This window comes from Heptranchias perlo, chromosome X (assembly GCF_035084215.1).
Source record: "Heptranchias perlo isolate sHepPer1 chromosome X, sHepPer1.hap1, whole genome shotgun sequence".
NCBI lineage: Eukaryota > Metazoa > Chordata > Chondrichthyes > Hexanchiformes > Hexanchidae > Heptranchias > Heptranchias perlo.
The window spans coordinates 5,199,967-5,206,330 of record NC_090370.1 but is presented as its reverse complement, the minus strand read 5'-3'; the positions used below and the strand labels follow the sequence as shown (position 1 = coordinate 5,206,330).

At 39.4% G+C, this 6,364-nt stretch overlaps 1 protein-coding gene across 9 annotated transcripts in view; it reads right to left on the bottom strand.

Annotated features, from left to right (window-relative positions):
* The window catches only part of cdk2 (cyclin dependent kinase 2), a 71,203-nt gene that overhangs the window by 64,586 nt on the left and 253 nt on the right, over nt 1-6,364 (bottom strand). For 5 of the 9 annotated variants that reach the window (XM_067976569.1, XM_067976572.1, XM_067976567.1 and 2 more), the window contains exons 2-3: nt 4,328-4,389; nt 2,531-2,618 (exon numbers count right to left, since the gene is read on the bottom strand). The gene's annotated coding sequence lies outside the window, so the exon portion shown is untranslated. Of the gene's footprint in view, nt 1-2,530; nt 2,619-4,327; nt 4,390-5,748; nt 5,867-6,364 lie in introns of all 9 variants that reach the window. The other 4 variants (XM_067976571.1, XM_067976570.1, XM_067976574.1 and 1 more) reach the window with 2 other exon arrangements.

Sequence of the window (6,364 nt, the reverse complement as noted above, 5' to 3'; positions counted from 1 at the left end):
GATTCTTAACATTACTAGAAAGCCTTTATTCTATACATTTGGTCTGGATTTGACTTCATTCTCCAAGGTGGAAGGACATGCTGCATTAACTGGGAAGTATGGGCACACAGTATTACTGCCAACTTTCTCCATTCCCTATTAAACCATCAACTACTGTTTCATGTGTGTAACTGCTCAGATATAACTTTAAAGCTACCAACTCCTTGTGATATTCCAATACATTTTCCATTGCTAAAAGAAAACTAAAATCAGTCAGAAAAATCACAAAGTGCACTTGTCATTAGTCTTCTCCGTTCTGCAATTAAAAAACTGTAACTTTATCAAATTTCCCTTAAAATCCACTCACTTTTTATGACTATCCAATCATCTTCAATTAGTAAACACTATTGATTAAACTGTCTTCCTTGTGTTGGGGCTTCAGAGAATTAAACTATTCCAGAGGTAACAATTTTTTAAGGTATATAATGACATTTCTGCACCAAAACACTAAACATGAGTAAGTTCAGGGCATATGGTGAAATAAATGTGAGCTTGGCTTGATTGGTAGAATTCTTGCCTCTGAGTCAGAGGTTGTGTTCAAGCCACCCTCTAGCTAAGTTAGCTGTGGCTCAGTGGGTAGCAGTCTCACCTCTAAGTCAGAAGGTTGTGGGTTCAAATCCCACTACAGGAACTAAAGCACAAAATTCAGGTGATACTGCAGCACAGTTCGGAGAGAATGCTGCACTGTCAGAGATGCTGGCTTTCACATGAGCTGTTAAACTGAGGACCTGCCTGCCCTCTCAGGTGGATATAAAAGATCCCATGGCACTATTTCAAAGAAGAGCAGGGGAATTCTCCCTGGTGTCCTAGCCAACATTTATCCCTCAACCAACATTGCTTTAAAAAAAACACAGATTATCTGATCATTATAACAGTGACTACATTTCAAAAATCTCCTTCATTATAAAGTGCTTTGGGATGCCATGAAAGGTGCTATATAAATGCAAGTCTGTCTCCTTTCTAGGAGTAGAGCACAAAATCAAGACTGACACTTTAGTGCAGCATTGTTGGAGGTACTGTCTTTCAGATGAGATGTTAACCTGAGGCCCCATTTACCTGTTCAGGTTAATGTAAATGATCCCATAACACTATTTTATCAACAAACCGATTCACTGATCTCAATTGGTGTTTTTGTGGGACCTTGCTGTGCGCAAATTGGCTGCTGCATTTACCTACAAATCTGTGACTACACTTTAAAAGTAATTGATTGGTTGTGATATCCTGAGGATATGAAAGGTACTATATAAATGCAAGTTCTTTCTTTCTTATGGTATTGGTGTAAGAACTTTATGGCATCCTCGCTGTATATCCGAATGCATTTGAAAGGGGCAAATGATCTTCTGTATTCGAAGAGTCAATAAGTAAATAGTTGCCGAGCACATTATAGACCCTGCAAATAAAAAACTAATTAGCATACTCTGAGGAAGGTATTAGATACAGAAGTCATTGGTGATTATTAATTGACAGATCAACATGGAATGCAAAACCATGTTGAGAGTCCTGCGTGATTATCTGAGAAGGCACAATGTGACCTCCCCTCCCTTTCTTTGGCTGTATATTCCTACTTCCTGCCACCTTCAGTCACAAAATGTGTGACATAGGGGTAGATGCATAACTTGTTTGTTAAGGTAAGAGAGGTAACTACCAGTTTTAGCAATGACTGTAAATTTGATTCTTTTACTGGTATGTGACCACTATACCAAACGAAGATTAGGAGTACATGGAAGTTACAGCAGGGGATCGATCGAACTCCGTGGAAATTCTACACCCCCAACACAATTATAAAATTGAGACCATCTGATGTTTACAGATAATTAGTCACTATAGGTATACATGTTCTAATTATATGCTGTTACACATGTTGGGTACTTTTCTTCTACTCCATCCAGTATAACAAATTTAAAATTTCAGTAACTTTAACTAGGGTTTGAGATTTGTGCAACCAAATAACTAAAGACAGTGAGGTTTTGTTACCTCCTCACTGACCTTGCCTCTGAATCAGCTCACAAACATAAATATCAAATATCAGTATCATACATGGAGGATCTGTTTAAGACTATTTTCTCTGAAGTGATCAAGGATTCCTTAACTTGAGCACTACAATTCAAACCCTCCTCTGCCTCAACACTTGAATATCCCTTAAGCTTAGAGTTCCTCAAATGGTAAGCAAATGTAACAGTCACGATGGTACTGAGACCACTCCAGTTCACCATCCAATAACCTTTGCTGGAAAGTGCACGTGTTGACACTGGATTATGACAAGATTGGGCTTGACAGTAGTATTCTCCGTGATCCAATAACTTGTTGTGACTCAAGCCTGGATTTTCTGATCCGTTAAAGTAATGCCGACTGGAAAATCTAGGCTTCATATTAAGTATGGTCAGTTAGGTGATGGACTGCAGGGCTGTGAACCCAGAAAGAGTTCCCACCTTTAGCGGAGGAGGGTAGTAAATTAAAAAAATACATGCACTCTGTGTAGCTGCAAACTCACCCCTCGCTGTTTCTGTGCAATCTTCATGGTGGAACACACTTGGGCCTTTTACGGGTTATGCCGACTGTACACACCAATGATTTTTTTCCTGGAAATAACAGATTCTGGTCATAAATTAAATAACCTACTGTTCAGGAATCCCTCCCCATTATAATAGAAGGCAAGTATGCATGGCTGAGTCAAATATTACAAATAATTGTGTTTTATGAAGTAAAATAGTCTTTTTATTTTCATTTTACTGCCTTTTGCATATATCCATTTCTCTTTCTTCCCCTACCAATCTTCCTGGTGCTTTATTTTTGTTTTCCAAAAGTATCAATTTTATGTATCTATTTCTAGATTATATATGTATTTAATATTTTGTCCCATACGAGAACCTTCAACCTGTAAATTGTCAAAGTTGCAATAAAATTGCATGTGAATAGTTTATTCTACAGAATCAGATTTTGTATTATTTCACTACTTATGAAATATGCCATTGCTCAAATATGCTAAGAAATGGAACTGTGGGATTTGGTTCACATCTAATTACTGGCCTTCATCGTGCCATTAAGAGAAAGTGCTAAATGGAGGCCTGTTGCTTTTTCACTGGCAGCCAGGGAAAATTGGAGGGCAAGTCACCCAGGGACATCCTCATGCACGTCATGGTGGCCAAAACAAGGACAGCACAAGTAGAATCCTGTGAGCAGGTAACCTGGCAATCTACTCTTGGGAATGATATAATATGAGGGAATGAAGTTGGAGTTTAATTTTTAAAAATGGGAGAAAAAAATAAAAGATTTGATCATCATTGTTGTCCTTTATTTAAGAATTGACCTTTTCTGTGACAGCCCTAAAGTGTCAGATCTATATGAATTTCAAATCTAGTTTTATGAGAGAACAGAGGATTTTCCAATCACTTGTCTGAGCATTTCTTTATCAGGGCTGAAATAGGACTTTTCATCCCTTACGTTTAAGGTTAGCTGGAGAAACTGGGGGCGTGTTTCAAAAGTCTTAAGGAGAAACAGTGCAAGCGACATAGCCTGTGTGATGAAAGCAGACCTCCATCCCGTTTCACATCATAAAATGTCTATTGTATTGGCTCAGTGCGTCAACTTGGCTTAGTTGGTAGGCCTTTAGCTCTAAGTCAGGGAGGTTGTGGGTTCAAGCATCACTCCAGGACTTAAGTACATAATCTAGGCTGACAGTTCTGTGCAGCTGTCTATCAGATGCGACATTAAACCAACATATAAAAGATCCCACGGTACTATTAAAAGGGCTGTAAGTTTTCTCAGTGTCCTGGCCAAACATTTCTCTCTCAACCGACATCAACAAAAACAGACTAACTGGACCATCGTCTTGTTTGTGGGATCTTGCTGCGTGCAAATTGGCTGCCTGCATAACTGACTGGATTTCAAAAGTAATTGCTTGTGAAGTGCTTTGGAACATCTCAGGGACACGACAAGGTGCAATATAAATGTAAACTCTTTCTTTATATCTTTTTCCAATGAAATGTTAGATGGGCCAATATAGTGTGAATTTAAAATGGACTTATTCTTTGAGCCAGGGAACAGTGCCTAAAAAGATGGGGGGGAAAAACCTACTAAAAATAACAAAAGCCAAAAATCAAATGTAACATTCAAGCTGCGTGGACAGGTCACTGACTAATCCAAACTTCTTGGCAACTTGGTTGAAAACTGAGGGAACTTTAATTGTGATTAGCAGAGCAGAGTGTCAGACGATATTGGGACACTGGCAACAGAATACCTCAGGTATTCTGAAATTGGCAAACTGCTCCAAAACATCAACAATGCAAACCTGATGGTAGGCTCCATATTCACGGTCATGTTTCACGTTTCCAAATCATTCTCCAGGTTTACCTGCAATGAAGAGTCAAGGAGACCAGTTGGATCAGGTTATGAATTAGTTGACTCAGAAATGACTCAAATGTAAACAGAGGCTCACAAAACCTGCTCGTTGAGCAAATCTGTGCCAAATTCTGAAGTTGCAGACGTCAATTTTTATTTGGGTCATTTAATGTGCCTCATAAATTAAGGTTAGTAAAATGAATCATCGAAAATCCAACCATGGCTTTGATCCTATTCTTACACATGGAATTGCTTATTAGAAGAATAGAAGACCCTATTCATGAGCCTAATTAACAACTTTAATGTATGTCTTGATGAGTAGGCCCATATTAGTCTAGTTTCACTAGTTTCAATCAAACTCAACTCTCTTCTCCACTCCTCCAATGTACAATACAGGTTAATGAGCAGGCCTAATAATTTTTGCATTTAGCTCATCCCAACCATTACATATAGAATGCTTATATTCCAGCCCACAAAGGTTACAGGGGTCAGCAAGTCAAGTTCCAGCAGATCATTTGATGTAGCTCCCTCTTCATGGTTCATCCTGCAGCAGTGTTTTTTTTAAAAGTTACTTTTTTTTTACACATTTCAGAGGAATTTTGAATTCGCCCAAGATTCTCACACCTCACATTCAAGACGCTGCAAGACAACACCACCAACTTGCATTTATATAGCACCTTTAACGCAGTAAAACGTCCCAAGGCACTTCACAGGAGCATAAATCAAACAAAAATTGACACTGAACCAAAGAAGGGGACATTAGGACAGGTGACCAAATGCAAGGTCAAAGGGGTAAGTTTTAGGAAGGTGGAGAGAGGTTCGGGGAGGGAATTCCAGAGCGTAGGGCCTAAGCAGCTGAAGGCACAGCTGCCAATGGTGGGGCAAAGGAAGTGGGGAATGCACAAGAGCCCAGAATTGGAGGAGGCTACAGAGTTAGGGAGGGGCGAGGCTATGGAGCGATTTGAACACAAGGATGAGAATTTTATAATCAAGACTAAAAATCCTGAAGCTCTGCATTAGTGTGCCACATTCTGCTAAGTCAAAACCAATTACAGAACACCCAGCTTCTCTTTGACATTACACTTCAGTGAGGCCACCAGGAAGAACAAAAAAAAGCCAGTGATTTCTTGCTGCTTCTTCTGACCTTGGGGAAAAGCCAGGAATTTCCAGCACTTGTTTCTCTACAGAAACAACAAACTCTGACCTTAGAATGTACCCAAGAGGAATTTGCCTATAATTAATCTAAGGATGTCCCCATTTGCAGCAATTTGATTGTGCACCCTTCAAGGGAAACAGCTGCAATTCAGGAGCAGAATAATTCATTGTTTATTACACAGAATAATACTGTTCTTATAAAACAGTGTATTATACCTCTTATCATAAGCAGTATCAGTGCACTATGAGAAATAGGAGGGTATTAGTCTATTCCAAATCGAAGGCAGCCAACTATATCCATACTAGAAAGTGTGTGTTGCAAGAAGCCTAGGACCTGAGAATATACAAACACAAGGGGAAATAAAACTTTTAGTGTCTAGTTTCCATTAATTCTCCAAATGTGACTGTCTAGCCCAAAGCTGGACAGATGGTAACATTAGGCAGGGCAAACCCCTGGAAAATGACAATATTAAAAACCTAATAATAAGCAACCACTAAAGAGTAGTCTTGAAAGACTTGTATTTATATAGTGCCTCAGGATGTGGTTTACAGCCAATGAAATGCTTTTGAAGGATAAGTTTTACTGTTATGTAGGAAACGTGGTATTGAAGATTGTTTTTTAGGTGCTGGTTGAGGGATAAATATTGGCCAGGACACCAGGGAGAACTTCCCTGCTCTTCTATGAATAGAGCCATGGGATCTTTTACATCCACCCAAGAGGGCAGAAAGGGCTCTCGGTTTAACATCTCATCCGAAAGGCGGCACCTCCAACAGTGCAGCACTCCCTCAGTGCTGCACTGGGAGTGTCAGCCTGGATTTTGTGCTCAAGTCT